The sequence below is a fragment of the Apodemus sylvaticus genome, chromosome 1, assembly GCF_947179515.1.
Source record: "Apodemus sylvaticus chromosome 1, mApoSyl1.1, whole genome shotgun sequence".
In the NCBI taxonomy this organism is placed as follows: Eukaryota; Metazoa; Chordata; class Mammalia; order Rodentia; family Muridae; genus Apodemus; species Apodemus sylvaticus.
In genome coordinates, this window is record NC_067472.1 from 152374127 (window position 1) to 152390929 (window position 16803).

A 16803-nucleotide genomic window follows, 5' to 3' on the forward strand; every position below is an offset into this window, starting at 1 on the left:
CAGACCTGTGACTGAAATTGATGTGTGGAGGGAGATTGGGCAGGAACATCCACATTTAATGAATGCATTTGTCTTAAATAGTGTGGTGGAGATATCCGTTAAATCGTGTGTTTGAGATATCCCTTGATATCTTCCCACATTGTTCCAGGCCTCCTTCAAAATGTCAAAGTTACAGATCCTTGAGATCTGCTCACAATGGTAGGCTTATGAGAAAATACCGGAACGATCTTCCTTCAAAACTACAAACTCATGGATCATGGTACTATTATATTTTCTGAGATAGTGATTTAAATCTACCTTAAAGCCAATTGCTAGCTGTTCATAGGAGGAAATGCTCAATGGGTCTCAGGATATCCTTGAAACCTAGCTTGAGACCAATGTTCATTGGCACTTTCAAAGAAAAACTGGAATTTTTAAATGGAGGTTGCATAGTTGATTAAATTTATGGCCATGAGTCAATTTGCACCATGGATTAGAGGATCTAAGTCCCAATGTGGCATGCCTCTGTTGGTGCTACTGAGGGGTTTGTCGTGATAATTCTTTACAGCAAGGAAAAATCATTGCATAGCAGATAAACTATGGTGGTCCCATGAAAGAAGAACTATTCACAAGAGACAAAAGAGAAGACAAAAGATGGACCAAAGAGGCATGAAACCACCACTGAGAGCTTATCAAGGAAAGTGAGAGAGCCACACAGAAACACACACAAAGAAACCCAGACAAACACCCCCCCAAAAATCCCCACATACGCACCTCTATACACACACACTCATAACATACACACACCAAGAGACAGAGACAAAGACGGAGAGAGAGCTAGAGAAAAATATTGAGAGAGAGATACAGAGAGTCAGAGAGATATGTTGTTCCAGGGCCAGTAAAGCCTGCTACTTATGAGCTTGAAAGCAGAATCAGTTTACTTGTTTGATTTCTGCCTCATTCCAGTAGCCAGTTGAAGAAGTCAGAGTAGGATAAGAGCCATGATGGAAGATACTTACGTGGACCAGATCGATATCCCTCAAGGGACATATTTGTGGTGAACTTCCCCAGAGCCGACTCCACATTCTCACCTTTTATACTGAAGCAGAAGTGTGATTGCCCATGTTAGTGCAATTTTCTTGCTACATGCTGTATCATGTGCCCTTAATTTCTTGTTAATATAGTAGAGAACTGTTGTCGAGTAGGTTGGTGTTCAGGTCATCTTGGAATTTGCACTTCACCAGTGGAGCAGCTCACATTTCATCCTTAAGGCCTTGGATGGAGGTGAAGGCCCAGCAAGCACTTGATAACAAAGAGCGTGCTATGTTCCCAGCCGAGGTCAGAGTGGACACATAGCCCCTATGTGTATGGAGGAAGCCTACAGGTTGACAAGATCAGGAGTGTTATGGGTGTCTGTAAAATCTGACAAGCCCAAAGGACTCAGTAAGCTCATCTTCATTCTTGCTTTGCATGGGTCCCACTAAAATGGCGGCATGTGCTCTTGCTGTCTTCACAGGGTGGCATTCCTTTCCAGCAAGGGCCCGTGGTGACACTCAGAAGAAATGAACACACCAACATTGGTTGACTGGTCATGGCACCACACTGATCATCCGATGAACTGGCTAACTGTTGCTGCCTTGCTCAAGGGTACCTTAGAGAAAAGGTAAGGAACACATGAATTTGCTCCAGGAACTCAATGTGCTCAGGTCTTGGTAGAGCTGTGAGGAACTGTAGAGTTTGTGCCCTGTACTTTAGGACACGAAGCAGGATTAGGGCCTCTGGTTCTCCCTTGTTTGGAGCTTAGGCCGATTGATTGATCCCTAGAAATGAATGGGCAATGGCCGGCAGTTCCTTGCTCTCCCAACACCCAAGCACTCCAGAGTACCCACAAGGTCTTTGTGAAAGGCACTGCAGAGTGCTTGGATCGATGATGATTCCCAGTCAAACATTCCTTGGAAAAGCTGAACAAAATGAGTGAAAACTCAGTACCGCAACTCTCATCGAAACTGAGATCCGGCACCTGGGGTCCTCCAGGTCCTATGGGCATCAGAAACAGGCAGGCCAAGCACCCCTTTGCCCTTTCTTCCTCGGGCTTTAGCCAGACACACTAAAAATGGGTATGTGCTTGTCCTACTCCTCAGGAAACCATGGCCGAGGCCATGGCAGGCCCTTTTGTTCTCGTGGCTTCCTCCCGTAGCTTTTGATGACATTCTTGGCAGGGACTTAGAAGGTAGAGCCGCTTGCTCAAGGAGTGTTGTGCAGCCCTAAAGGACACTGGAATTTGAAGCAGAAGGAATAGGTTTGGCACCAAAGTTTGGCTCTTCATATGGGTTTGAGGCTTTTCTGAAATGCTGACATGAATGATAACACACTTGTGTTGCCAGGCAGAGAGACAATGGAGTGAAGGCTGCAGGAGAAGTGTAGCCTGATTGAGTAGCATAGCTTGGGCCCTTTTATAGACTGTGGAAGATTAAAGTGGACAAGAGTGGACTTTGTGGCCTGAAGTCTGCAAGATTCCCAAGCAAATAGCTTAGAAATAGAGCAAGGTTGATCAATTAGAGATGATGCTAGACATGTCTCCTGTAAGGTTCCACCTGATTGACACAATTCCTTATGTCACTAGATTCATGAGCCGTTGGTGGACTCAAGTCAAAGCATGAGATTTGCAGACCTGTGACTGAAATTGATGTGTGGAGGGAGATTGGGCAGGAACCTCAACATTTAATGAATGCATTTGTCTTAAATTGTGTGGTGGAGATATCCGTTAAATCGTGTGTTTGCGACATCCCTTGATATCTTTCCACATTGTTCCAGGCCTCCTTCACAATGTCAAAGTTACAGATCCTTGAGATCTGCTCACAATGGTAGGCTTATGAGAAAATACCGGAACGATCTTCCTTCAAAACTACAAACTCATGGATCATGGTACTATTATATTTTCTGAGATAGTGATTTATATCTACCTTAAAGCCAATTGCTAGCTGTTCATAGGAGGAAATGCTCAATGGGTCTCAGGATATCCTTGAAACCTAGCTTGAGACCAATGTTCATTGGCACTTTCAAAGAAAAACTGGAATTTTTAAATCGAGGTAGCATAGTTGATTAAATTTATGGCCATGAGTCAATTTGCACCATGGATTAGAGGATCTAAGTCCCAATTTGGCATGCCTCTGTTGGTCCTACTGAGGTGTTTGTCGTGATAATTCTTTTCAGCAAGGAAAAATCATTGCATAGCAGATAAACTATGGTGTTCCCATGAAAGACGAACTATTCACAAGAGACAAAAGAGAAGACAAAAGATGGACCAAAGAGGCATGAATCTACCACTGAGAGCTTATCAAGGAAAGTGAGAGAGCCACACAGAAACACACACATAGAAACAGAGACAAACACCCCACCCCCACAAACCCCCACATACGCACCTCTATACACACACACTCATAACATACACACTCCAAGAGACAGAGACAATGATGGAGAGAGAGCTAGAGAAAAATATTGAGAGAGAGATACAGAGAGTCAGAGATATATGTTGTTCCAGGGACAGTAAAGCCTGCTACTTATGCGCTTGAAAGCAGAATCAGTTTACTTGTTTGATTTCTGCCTCATTCCAGTAGCCAGTTGAAGAAGTCAGAGTAGGATAAGAGCCATGATGGAAGATACTTATGTGGACCAGATCGACATCCCTGAAAGGACATATTTGTGGTGAATTTCCCCAGAGCCGACTCCACATTCTCACCTTTTATACTGAAGCAGAAGTGTGATTGCCCATGTTAGTGCAATTTTCTTGCTACATGCTGTATCATGTGCCCTGAATTTCTTGTTAATATAGTAGAGAACTGTTGTCGAGTAGATTGGTGTTCAGGTCATCTTGGAATTTGCGGTTCATCAGTGGAGCAGCTCACATTTCATCCTTAAGGCCTTGGATGGAGGTGAAGGCCCAGCAAGCACTTGATAACAAAGGGCGTGCTATGTCCCCAGCCGAGGTCAGAGTGGACACATAGCCCCTATGTGTATGGAGGAAGCCTACAGGTTGACAAGAGCAGGAGTGTTATGGGTGTCTGTAAAATCTGACAAGCCCAAAGGACTCAGTAAGCTCATCTTCATTTTTGCTTTGCATGGGTCCCACTAAAATGACGGCATGTGCTCTTGCTGTCTTCACAGGGTGGCATTCTTTCCAGCAAGGGCCCGTGGTGAGACTCAGAGGAAATGAACACACCAACATTGGTTGATTGGTCATGGTACCGCACTGATCTTCCGATGAACTGGCTAACTGTTGCTGCCTTGCTCAAGGGTACCTTAGAGAAAAGGTAAGAAACACATGAATTTGCTCCAGGAACTCAATGTGCTCAGGTCTTGGTAGAGCTGTGAGGAACGGTACGGTTTGTGCCCTGTGCTTTAGGGACACGAAGCAGGATTAGGGCCTCTGGTTCTCCCTTGTTTGGAGCTTAGGCCGATTGATTGATCCCTAGAAATGAATGGGCAATGGCCGGCAGTTCCTTGCTCTCCCAACACCCAAGCACTCCAGAGTACCCACAAGGTCTTTGTGAAAGGCACTGCAGAGTGCTTGGATCGATGATGATTCTCAGTCAAACATTCCTTGGAAAAGCTGAACAAAATGAGTGAAAAGTCAGTACCGCAACTCTCATCGAAACTGAGGTCCGGCACCTGGGGTCCTCCAGGTCCTATGGGCATCAGAAACAGGCAGGCCAAGCACCCCTTTGCCCTTGCTTCCTCGGGCTTTAGCCAGACACACTAAAAATGGGTATGTGCTTGTCCTACTCCTCAGGAAACCGCGTCCGAGGCCATGGCAGGCCCTTTTGTTCTTGTGGCTTCTTCCCGTAGCTTTTGATGACATTCTTGGCAGGGACTTAGAAGGTAGAGCCGCTTGCTCAAGGAGTGTTGTGCAGCCCTAAAGGACACTGGAATTTGAAGCAGAAGGAATAGGTTTGGCACCAAAGTTTGGCTCTTCATATGGTTTTGAGGCATTTCTGAAATGCTGACATGAATGATAACACACTTGTGTTGCCAGGCAGAGAGACAATGGAGTGCAGGCTGCAGGAGAAGTGTAGCCTGATTGTGTAGCATAGCTTGGGCACTTTTATAGACTGTGGAAGATTAAAGTGGACAAGAGGGGACTTTGTGGCCTGAAGTCTGCAAATTCCCACGCAAGTAGCTTAGAAATATAGCAAGGTTGATCAATTAGAGATGATGCTAGAAATGTCTCCTGTAAGGTTCCACCTGATTGACACAATTCCTTATGTCCCTGGATTCATGAGCCATTGGTGGACTCAAGTCAAAGCATGAGATTTGCAGACCTGTGACTGAAATTGATGTGTGGAGGGAGATTGGGCAGGAACATCCACATTTAATGAATGCATTTGTCTTAAATAGTGTGGTGGAGATATCCGTTAAATCGTGTGTTTGAGATATCCCTTGATATCTTTCCACATTGTTCCAGGCCTCCTTCACAATGTCAAAGTTACAGATCCTTGAGATCTGCTCACAATGGTAGGCTTATGAGAAAATACCGCAACGATCTTCCTTCAAAACTACAAACTCATGGATCATGGTACTATTATATTTTCTGAGTTAGTTTTTTAAATCTACCTTAAATCCAATTGCTAGCTGTTCATAGGAGGAAATGCTCAATGGGTCTCAGGTTATCCTTGAAACCAAGCTTGAGACCAATGTTCATTGGCACTTACAAAGAAAAACTGGAATTTTTTAATGGAGGTTGCATAGTTGATTAAATTTATGGCCATGAGTCAATTTGCACCATGGATTAGAGGATCTAAGTCCCAATGTGGCATGCCTCTGTTGGTGCTACTGAAGGATTTGTCGTGATAATTCTTTTCAGCAAGGAAAAATCATTGCATAGCAGATAAACTATGGTGGTCCCATTAAAGACGAACTATTCACAAGAGACAAAAGAGAAGACAAAAGATGGACCAAAGAGGCATGAAACCACCACTGAGAGCTTATCAAGGAAAGTGAATGAGCCACACAGAAACACACACAAAGAAACACAGACAAACACCCCCCCCACAAACCCCCACATACGCACCTCTCTACACACACACTCGTAACATACACACCAAGAGACAGAGACAAAGACAGAGAGAGAGCTAGAGAAAAATATTGAGAGAGAGATACATAGATTCAGAGAGATATGTTGTTCCAGGGCCAGTAAAGCCTGCTACTTATGAGCTTGAAAGCAGAATCAGTTTACTTGTTTGATTTCTGCCTCATTCCAGTAGCCAGTTGAAGAAGTCAGAGTAGGATAAGAGCCATGATGGAGGATACTTATGTGGACCAGATTTACATCCCTGAAAGGACATATTTGTGGTGAACTGCCCCAGAGCCGACTCCACATTCTCACCTTTTATACTGAAGCAGAAGTGTGATTGCCCATGTTAGTGCAATTTTCTTGCTACATGCTGTATCATGTGCCCTGAATTTCTTGTTAATATAGTAGAGAACTGTTGTCGAGTAGGTTGGTGTTCAGGTAATCTTGGAATTTGCGTTTCATCAGTGGAGCAGCTCACATTTCATCCTTAAGGCCTTGGATGGAGGTGAAGGCCCAGCAAGCACTTGATAACAAAGGGCGTGCTATGTCCCCAGCCGAGGTCAGAGTGGACACATAGCACCTATGTGTATCGAGGAAGCCTACAGGTTGACAAGAGCAGGAGTGTTATGGGTGTCTGTAAAATCTGACAAGCCCAAAGGACTCAGTAAGCTCATCTTCATTCTTGCTTTGCATGGGTTCCACTAAAATGGCGGCATGTGCTCTTGCTGTCTTCACAGGGTGGGATTCCTTTCCAGCAAGGGCCCGTGGTGACACTCAGAAGAAATGAACACACCAACATTGGTTGACTGGTCATGGCACTGCACTGATCATCCGATTAACTGGTAACTGTTGCTGCATTGCTCAAGGGTACCTTAGAGAAAAGGTAAGGAACACATGAATTTGCTCCAGGAACTCAATGTGCTCAGGTCTTGGTAGAACTGTAAGGAACTGTACGGTTTATGCCCTGAGCTTTAGGGACACGAAGCAGGATTAGGGCCTCTGGTTCTCCCTTGTTTGGAGCTTAGGCCGATTGATTGATCCCTAGAAATGAATGGGAAATGGCCGGCAGTTCCTTGCTCTCCCAACACCCAAGCACTCCAGAGTACCCACAAGGTCTTTGTGAAAGGCACTGCAAAGTGCTTGGATCGATGGTGATTCCCAGTCATACATTCCTTGGAAAAGCTGAACAAAATGAGTGAAAACTCAGTACCGCAACTCTCATCGAAACTGAGTTCCGGCACCTGGGGTCCTCCAGGACCTATGGGCATCAGAAACAGGCAGGCCAAGCACCCCTTTGCCCTTGCTTCCTCGGGCTTTAGCCAGACACACTAAAAATGGGTATGTGCTTGTCCTATTCCTCAGGAAACCATGGCCGAGGCCATGGCAGGCCCTTTTGTTCTTGTGGCTTCCCCCCGTAGCTTTTGATGACATTCTTGGCAGGGACTTAGATGGTAGAGCCGCTTGCTCAAGGAGTGTTGTGCAGCCCTAAAGTACACTGGAATTTGAAGCAGAAGGAATAGGTTTGGCACCAAAGTTTGGGTCTTCATATGGGTTTGAGGCTTTTCTGAAATGCTGACATGAATGATAACACACTTGTGTTGCCAGGCAGAGAGACAATGGAGTGCAGGCTGCAGGAGAAGTGTAGCCTGATTGAGTAGCATAGCTTGGGCACTTTTATAGACTGTGTAAGATTAAAGTGGACAAGAGGGTACTTTGTGGCCTGAAGTCTGCAAGATTCCCATGCAAATAGCTTAGAAATAGAGCAAGGTTGATCAATTAGAGATGATGCTAGACATGTCTCCTGTAAGGTTCCACCTGATTGACACAATTCCTTATGTCCCTGGATTCATGAGCCGTTGGTGGACTCAAGTCAAAGCATGAGATTTGCAGACCTGTGACTGAAATTGATGTGTGGAGGGAGATTGGGCAGGAACCTCCACATTTAATGAATGCATTTGTCTTAAATAGTGTGGTGGAGATATCCGTTAAATCGTGTGTTTGAGATATCCCTTGATATCTTTCCACATTGTTCCAGGCCTCCTTCACAATGTCAAAGTTACAGATACTTGAGATCTGCTCACAATGGTAGGCTTATGAGAAAATACCGGAACGATCTTCCTTCAAAATTACAAACTCATGGATCATGGTACTATAATATTTTCTGAGTTAGTTTTTTAAATCTACCTTAAAGCCAATTGTTAGCTGTTCATAGGAGGAAATGCTCAATGGGTCTCAGGTTATCCTTGAAACCTAGCTTGAGACCAATGTTCATTGGCACTTTCAAAGAAAAATGGGAATTTTTAAATGGAGGTTGCATAGTTGATTAAATTTATGGCCATGAGTCAATTTGCACCATGGATTAGAGGATCTAATCCCAATGTGGCATGCCTCTGTTGGTGCTACTGAGGGATTTGTTGTGATAATTCTTTTCAGCAAGGAAAAATCATTGCATAGCAGATAAACTATGGTGGTCCCATGAAAGACGAACTATTCACAAGAGACAAAAGAGAAGACAAAAGATGGACCAAAGAGGCATGAAACCACCACTGAGAGCTTATCAAGGAAAGTGAGAGAGCTACACAGAAACACACACAAAGAAACACAGACAAACACCCCCCCCACAAACCCCCACATACGCACCTCTATACACACACACTCATAACATACACACACCAAGAGACAGAGACAAAGACAGAGAGAGAGCTAGAGAAAAATATTGAGAGAGAGATACATAGAGTCAGAGAGATATGTTGTTCCAGGGCCAGTAAAGCCTGCTACTTATGAGCTTGAAAGCAGAATCAGTTTACTTGTTTGATTTCTGCCTCATTCCAGTATCCAGTTGAAGAAGTCAGAGTAGGATAAGAGCCATGATGGAGGATACTTATGTGGACCAGATTTACATCCCTGAAAGGACATATTTGTGGTGAACTGCCCCAGAGCCGACTCCACATTCTCACCTTTTATACTGAAGCAGAAGTGTGATTGCCCATGTTAGTGCAATTTTCTTGCTACATGCTGTATCATGTGCCCTGAATTTCTTGTTAATATAGTAGAGAACTGTTGTCGAGTAGGTTGGTGTTCAGGTCATCTTGGAATTTGCGGTTCATCAGTGGAGCAGCTCACATTTCATCCTTAAGGCCTTGGATGGAGGTGAAGGCCCAGCAAGCACTTGATAACAAAGGGCGTGCTATGTCCCCAGCCGAGGTCAGAGTGGACACATAGCACCTATGTGTATCGAGGAAGCCTACAGGTTGACAAGAGCAGGAGTGTTATGGGTGTCTGTAAAATCTGACAAGCCCAAAGGACTCAGTAAGCTCATCTTCATTCTTGCTTTGCATGGGTTCCACTAAAATGGCGGCATGTGCTCTTGCTGTCTTCACAGGGTGGGATTCCTTTCCAGCAAGGGCCCGTGGTGACACTCAGAAGAAATGAACACACCAACATTGGTTGACTGGTCATGGCACTGCACTGATCATCCGATTAACTGGTAACTGTTGCTGCATTGCTCAAGGGTACCTTAGAGAAAAGGTAAGGAACACATGAATTTGCTCCAGGAACTCAATGTGCTCAGGTCTTGGTAGAACTGTAAGGAACTGTACGGTTTATGCCCTGAGCTTTAGGGACACGAAGCAGGATTAGGGCCTCTGGTTCTCCCTTGTTTGGAGCTTAGGCCGATTGATTGATCCCTAGAAATGAATGGGCAATGGCCGGCAGTTCCTTGCTCTCCCAACACCCAAACACTCCAGAGTACCCACAAGGTCTTTGTGAAAGGCACTGCAAAGTGCTTGGATCGATGGTGATTCCCATTCATACATTCCTTGGAAAAGCTGAACAAAATGAGTGAAAACTCAGTACCGCAACTCTCATCGAAACTGAGGTCCGGCACCTGGGGTCCTCCAGGACCTATGGGCATCAGAAACAGGCAGGCCAAGCACCCCTTTGCCCTTGCTTCCTCGGGCTTTAGCCAGACACACTAAAAATGGGTATGTGCTTGTCCTATTCCTCAGGAAACCATGGCCGAGGCCATGGCAGGCCCTTTTGTTCTTGTGGCTTCCCCCCGTAGCTTTTGATGACATTCTTGGCAGGGACTTAGATGGTAGAGCCGCTTGCTCAAGGAGTGTTGTGCAGCCCTAAAGTACACTGGAATTTGAAGCAGAAGGAATAGGTTTGGCACCAAAGTTTGGGTCTTCATATGGGTTTGAGGCTTTTCTGAAATGCTGACATGAATGATAACACACTTGTGTTGCCAGGCAGAGAGACAATGGAGTGCAGGCTGCAGGAGAAGTGTAGCCTGATTGAGTAGCATAGCTTGGGCACTTTTATAGACTGTGTAAGATTAAAGTGGACAAGAGGGTACTTTGTGGCCTGAAGTCTGCAAGATTCCCATGCAAATAGCTTAGAAATAGAGCAAGGTTGATCAATTAGAGATGATGCTAGACATGTCTCCTGTAAGGTTCCACCTGATTGACACAATTCCTTATGTCCCTGGATTCATGAGCCGTTGGTGGACTCAAGTCAAAGCATGAGATTTGCAGACCTGTGACTGAAATTGATGTGTGGAAGGAGATTGGGCAGGACTCCACATTTAATGAATGCATTTGTCTTAAATAGTGTGGTGGAGATATCCGTTAAATCGTGTGTTTGAGATATCCCTTGATATCTTTCCACATTGTTCCAGGCCTCCTTCACAATGTCAAAGTTACAGATACTTGAGATCTGCTCACAATGGTAGGCTTATGAGAAAATACCGGAACGATCTTCCTTCAAAATTACAAACTCATGGATCATGGTACTATAATATTTTCTGAGTTAGTTTTTTAAATCTACCTTAAAGCCAATTGTTAGCTGTTCATAGGAGGAAATGCTCAATGGGTCTCAGGTTATCCTTGAAACCTACCTTGAGACCAATGTTCATTGGCACTTTCAAAGAAAAATGGGAATTTTTAAATGGAGGTTGCATAGTTGATTAAATTTATGGCCATGAGTCAATTTGCACCATGGATTAGAGGATCTAATCCCAATGTGGCATGCCTCTGTTGGTGCTACTGAGGGATTTGTTGTGATAATTCTTTTCAGCAAGGAAAAATCATTGCATAGCAGATAAACTATGGTGGTCCCATGAAAGACGAACTATTCACAAGAGACAAAAGAGAAGACAAAAGATGGACCAAAGAGGCATGAAACCACCACTGAGAGCTTATCAAGGAAAGTGAGAGAGCTACACAGAAACACACACAAAGAAACACAGACAAACACCCCCCCCACAAACCCCCACATACGCACCTCTATACACACACACTCATAACATACACACACCAAGAGACAGAGACAAAGACAGAGAGAGAGCTAGAGAAAAATATTGAGAGAGAGATACATAGAGTCAGAGAGATATGTTGTTCCAGGGCCAGTAAAGCCTGCTACTTATGATCTTGAAAGCAGAATCAGTTTACTTGTTTGATTTCTGCCTCATTCCAGTAGCCAGTTGAAGAAGTCAGAGTAGGATAAGAGCCATGATGGAGGATACTTATGTGGACCAGATCGACATCCCTGAAAGGACATATTTGTGGTGAACTGCCGCAGAGCCGACTCCTCATTCTCACCTTTTATACTGAAGCAGAAGTGTGATTGCCCATGTTAGTGCAATTTTCTTGCTACATGCTGTATCATGTGCCCTGAATTTCTTGTTAATATAGTAGAGAACTGTTGTCGAGTAGGTTGGTGTTCAGGTCATCTTGGAATTTGCGGTTCATCAGTGGAGCAGCTCACATTTCATCCTTAAGGCCTTGGATGGAGGTGAAGGCCCAGCAAGCACTTGATAACAAAGGGCGTGCTATGTCCCCAGCCGAGGTCAGAGTGGACACATAGCCCCTATGTGTATGGAGGAAGCCTACAGGTTGACAAGAGCAGGAGTGTTATGGGTGTCTGTAAAATCTGACATGCCCAAATGACTCAGTAAGCTCATCTTCATTCTTGCTTTGCATGGGTCCCACTAAAATGGCGGCATGTGCTCTTGCTGTCTTCACAGGGTGGCCTTCCTTTCCAGCAAGGGCCCGTGGTGACACTCAGAAGAAATGAACACACCAACATTGGTTGACTGGTCATGGCACCGCACTGATCATCCGATGAACTGGCTAACTGTTGCTGCCTTGCTCAAGGGTACCTTAGAGAAAAGGTAAGGAACACATGAATTTGCTCCAGGAACTCAATGTGGTCAGGTCTTGGTAGAGCTGTGAGGAACTGTACGGTTTGTGCACTGTGCTTTAGGGACACGAAGCAGGATTAGGGCCTCTGGTTCTCCCTTGTTTGGAGCTTAGGCCGATTGATTGATCCCTAGAAATGAATGGGCAATGGAGGGCAGTTCCTTGCTCTCCCAACACCCAAGCACTCCAGAGTACCCACAAGGTCTTTGTGAAAGGCACTGCAGAGTGCTTGGATCGATGATGATAACCAGTCAAACATTTCTTGGAAAAGCTGAACAAAATGAGTGAAAACTCAGTACCGCAACTCTCATCGAAACTGAGTTCCGGCACCTGGGGTCCTCCAGGTCCTACGGGCATCAGAAACAGGCAGGCCAAGCACCCCTTTGCCCTTGCTTCCTCGGGCTTTAGCCAGACACACTAAAAATGGGTATGTGCTTGTCCTACTCCTCAGGAAACCATGGCCGAGGCCATGGCAGGCCCTTTTGTTCTTGTGGCTTGCGCCCGTAGCTTTTGATGACATTCTTGGCAGGGACTTAGAAGGTAGAGCCGCTTGCTCAAGGAGTGTTGTGCAGCCCTAAAGGACACTGGAATTTGAAGCAGAAGGAATAGGTTTGGCACCAAAGTTTGGCTCTTCATATGGGTTTGAGGCTTTTCTGAAATGCTGACATGAATGATAACACACTTGTGTTGCCAGGCAGAGAGACAATGGAGTGCAGGCTGCAGGAGAAGTGTAGCCTGATTGAGTAGCATAGCTTGGGCACTTTTATAGACTGTGTAAGATTAAAGTGGACAAGAGGGGACTTTTTGGCCTGAAGTCTGCAAGATTCCCACGCAAATAGCTTAGAAATAGAGCAAGGTTGATCAATTAGAGATGATGCTAGACATGTCTCCTGTAAGGTTCCACCTGATTGACACAATTCCTTATGTCCCTGGATTCATGAGCCGTTGGTGGACTCAAGTCAAAGCATGAGATTTGCAGACCTGTGACTGAACTTGATGTGTGGAGGGAGATTGGGCAGGAACCTCCACATTTAATGAATGCATGTGTCTTAAATAGTGTGGTGGAGATATCCGTTAAATCGTGTGTTTGAGATATCCCTTGATATCTTTCCACATTGTTCCAGGCCTCCTTCACAATGTCAAAGTTACAGATCCTTGAGATCTGCTCACAATGGTAGGCTTATGAGAAAATACCGCAACGATCATTCTTCAAAACTACAAACTCATGGATCATGGTACTATTATATTTTCTGAGATAGTGATTTAAATCTACCTTAAAGCAAATTGCTAGCTGTTCATAGGAGGAAATGTTCAATGGGTCTCAGGTTATCCTTGAAACCTAGCTTGAGACCAATGTTCATTGGCACTTTCAAAGAAAAACAGGAATTTTTAAATGGAGGTTGCATAGTTGATTAAATTTATGGCCATGAGTCAATTTGCACCATGGATTAGAGGATCTAAGTCTCAATGTGGCATGCCTCAGTTGGTGCTACTGAGGGATTTGTCGTGATAATTCTTTTCAGCCAGGAAAAATCATTGCATAGCAGATAAACTATGGTGGTCCCATGAAAGACAAACTATTCACAAGAGACAAAAGAGAAGACAAAAGATGGACCAAAGAGGCATGAAACCACCACTGAGAGCTTATCAATGAAAGTGAGAGAGCCACACAGAAACACACACAAAGAAACACAGACAAACACCCCCCCAACAAACCCCCACATACCAACCTCTATAAACACACACTCATAACATACACACACCAAGAGACAGAGACAAAGACGTAGAGAGAGCTAGAGAACAATATTGAGAGAGAGATACAGAGAGTCAGATAGATATGTTGTTCCAGGGCCATTAAGCCTGCTACTTATGAGCTTGAAAGCAGAATCAGTTTACTTGTTTGATTTCTGCCTCATTCCAGTAGCCAGGTGAAGAAGTCAGAGTAGGATAAGAGCCATGATGGAAGATCCTTATGTGGACCAGATCGACATCCCTGAAAGGACATATTTGTGGTGAACTTCCCCAGAGCCGATTCCACATTCTCACCTTTTATACTGAAGCAGAAGTGTGATTGCCCATGTTAGTGCCATTTTCTTGCTACATTCTGTATCATGTGCCCTGAATTTCTTGTTAATATAGTAGAGAACTGTTGTCGAGTAGGTTGGTGTTCAGGTCATCTTGGAATTTGCGGTTCATCAGTGGAGCAGCTCACATTTCATCCTTAAGGCCTTGGATGGAGGTGAAGGCCCAGCAAGCACTTGATAACAAAGGGCGTGCTATGTCCCCAGCCGAGGTCAGAGTGGACACATAGCCCCTATGTGTATGGAGGAAGCCTACAGGTTGACAAGAGCAGGAGTGTTATGGGTGTCTGTAAAATCTGACAAGCCCAAAGGACTCAGTAAGCTCATCTTCATTCTTGCTTTGCATGGGTCCCACTAAAATGGCGGCATGTGCTCTTGCTGTCTTCACAGGGTGGCATTCCTTTCCAGCAAGGGCCCGTGGTGACACTCAGAAGAAATGAACACACCAACATTGGTTGACTGGTCATGGCACCGCACTGATCATCCGATGAACTGGCTAACTGTTGCTGCCTTGCTCAAGGGTACCTTAGAGAAATGGTAAGGAACACATGAATTTGCTCCAGGAACTCAATGTACTCAGGTCTTGGTAGAGCTGTGAGGAACATTACGGTTTGTGCCCTGTGCTTTAGGGACAGGAAGCAGGATTAGGGCCTCTGGTTCTCCATTGTTTGGAGCTTAGGCCGATTGATTGATCCCTAGAAATGAATGGGCAATGGCCGGCAGTTCCTTGCTCTCCCAACACCCAAGCACTCCAGAGTACCCACAAGGTCTTTGTGAAAGGCACTGCAGAGTGCTTGGATCGATGATGATTCCCAGTCAAATATTCCTTGGAAAGGTGAACAAAATGAGTGAAAACTCAGTACAGCAACTCTCATCGAAACTGAGGTCCGGCACCTGGGGTCCTCCAGGTCCTATGGGCATCAGAAACAGGCAGGCCAAGCACCCCTTTGCCCTTGCTTCCTCGGGCTTTATCCAGACACACTAAAAATGGGTATGCGCTTGTCCTACTCCTCAGGAAACCATGGCCGAGGCCATGGCAGGCCCTTTTGTTCTTGTGGCTTCCTCCCGTAGCTTTTGATGACATTCTTGGCAGGGACTTAGAAGGTAGAGCCGCTTGCTCAAGGAGTGTTGTGCAGCCCTAAAGGACACTGGAATTTGAAGCAGAAGGTATAGGTTTGGCACCAAAGTTTGGCTCTTCATATGGGGTTGAGGCTTTTCTGAAATGTTGACATGAATGATAACACACTTGTGTTGCCAGGCAGAGAGACAATGGGGTGCAGGCTGCAGGAGAAGTGTAACCTGATTGAGTAGCATAGCTTGGGCACTTTTATAGACTGTGGAAGATTAAAGTGGACAAGAGGGGACTTTGTGGCCTGAAGTCTGCAAGATTCCCACGCAAATATCTTAGAAAGAGAGCAAGGTTGATCAATTAGAGATGATACTAGACATGTCTCTTGTAAGATTCCATCTGATTGACACAATTCCTTATGTCCCTGGATTCATGAGCCGTTGGGGACTCAAGTCAAAGCATGAGATTTGCAGACCTGTGACTGAAATTGATGTGTGGAGGGAGATTGGGCAGGAACCTCCACATTTAATGAATGCATTTGTCTTAAATAGTGTGGTGGAGATATCCGTTAAATCGGGTGTTTGAGATATCCCTTGATATCTTCCCACATTGTTCCAGGCCTCCTTCACAATGTCAAAGTTACAGATCCTTGAGATCTGCTCACAATGGTAGGCTTATGGGAAAATACCGGAACGATCTTCCTTCAAAACTACAAACTCATGGATCATGGTACTATTATATTTTCTGAGATAGTGATTTAAATCTACCTTTAAGCCAATTGCTAGCTGTTCATAGGAGGAAATGCTCAATGGGTCTCAGGATATCCTTGAAACCTAGCTTGAGACCAATGTTCATTGGCACTTTCAAAGAAAAACTGGAATTTTTAAATGGAGGTTGCATAGTTGATTAAATTTATGGCCATGAGTCAATTTGCACCATGGATTAGAGGATCTAAGTCCCAATGTGGCATGCCTCTGTTGGTCCTACTGAGGGGTTTGTCGTGATAATTCTTTTCAGCAAGGAAAAATCATTGCATAGCAGATAAACTATGGTGGTCCCATGAAAGACGAACTATTCACAAGAGACAAAAGAGAAGACAAAAGATGGACCAAAGAGTCATGAAACCACCACTGTGAGCTTATCAAGGAAAGTGAGAGAGTCACACAGAAACACACACAAAGAAACACAGACAACCCCCCCACATACCCCCACATACGTACCTCTATACACACATACTCATAACATACACACACCAAGAGACAGAGACAAAGACGGAGAGAGAGCTAGAGAAAATATTGAGAGAGAGATACAGAGAGTCAGAGAGATACGTTGTTCCAGGGCCAGTAAAGCCTGCTACTTTTGAGCTTGAAAGCAGAATCAGTTTACTTGTTTGATTTCTGCGTC

The 16803-nt window shown here is 44.8% G+C and overlaps 6 non-coding genes across 6 annotated transcripts; all 6 read left to right on the forward strand.

The window, feature by feature from the left end:
• Positions 1 to 1900: 1900 nt before the first annotated feature.
• LOC127676384 (small nucleolar RNA SNORD116) lies at positions 1901 to 1994 on the forward strand. The gene has a single exon (XR_007975863.1). It is a non-coding gene; the product is annotated as a small nucleolar RNA SNORD116 (small nucleolar RNA).
• Positions 1995 to 4548: 2554 nt separating this feature from the next.
• Positions 4549 to 4642, forward strand: LOC127676426 (small nucleolar RNA SNORD116). The gene has a single exon (XR_007975904.1). It is a non-coding gene; the product is annotated as a small nucleolar RNA SNORD116 (small nucleolar RNA).
• Positions 4643 to 7191: 2549 nt separating this feature from the next.
• Positions 7192 to 7285, forward strand: LOC127676447 (small nucleolar RNA SNORD116). The gene has a single exon (XR_007975925.1). It is a non-coding gene; the product is annotated as a small nucleolar RNA SNORD116 (small nucleolar RNA).
• Positions 7286 to 9836: 2551 nt separating this feature from the next.
• LOC127676411 (small nucleolar RNA SNORD116) lies at positions 9837 to 9930 on the forward strand. Its single transcript, XR_007975889.1, has one exon. It is a non-coding gene; the product is annotated as a small nucleolar RNA SNORD116 (small nucleolar RNA).
• Positions 9931 to 12480: 2550 nt separating this feature from the next.
• On the forward strand, positions 12481 to 12574 carry LOC127676464 (small nucleolar RNA SNORD116). Its single transcript, XR_007975941.1, has one exon. It is a non-coding gene; the product is annotated as a small nucleolar RNA SNORD116 (small nucleolar RNA).
• Positions 12575 to 15126: 2552 nt separating this feature from the next.
• On the forward strand, positions 15127 to 15219 carry LOC127676456 (small nucleolar RNA SNORD116). The gene has a single exon (XR_007975934.1). It is a non-coding gene; the product is annotated as a small nucleolar RNA SNORD116 (small nucleolar RNA).
• The last annotated feature ends 1584 nt before the right edge of the window (positions 15220 to 16803 follow it).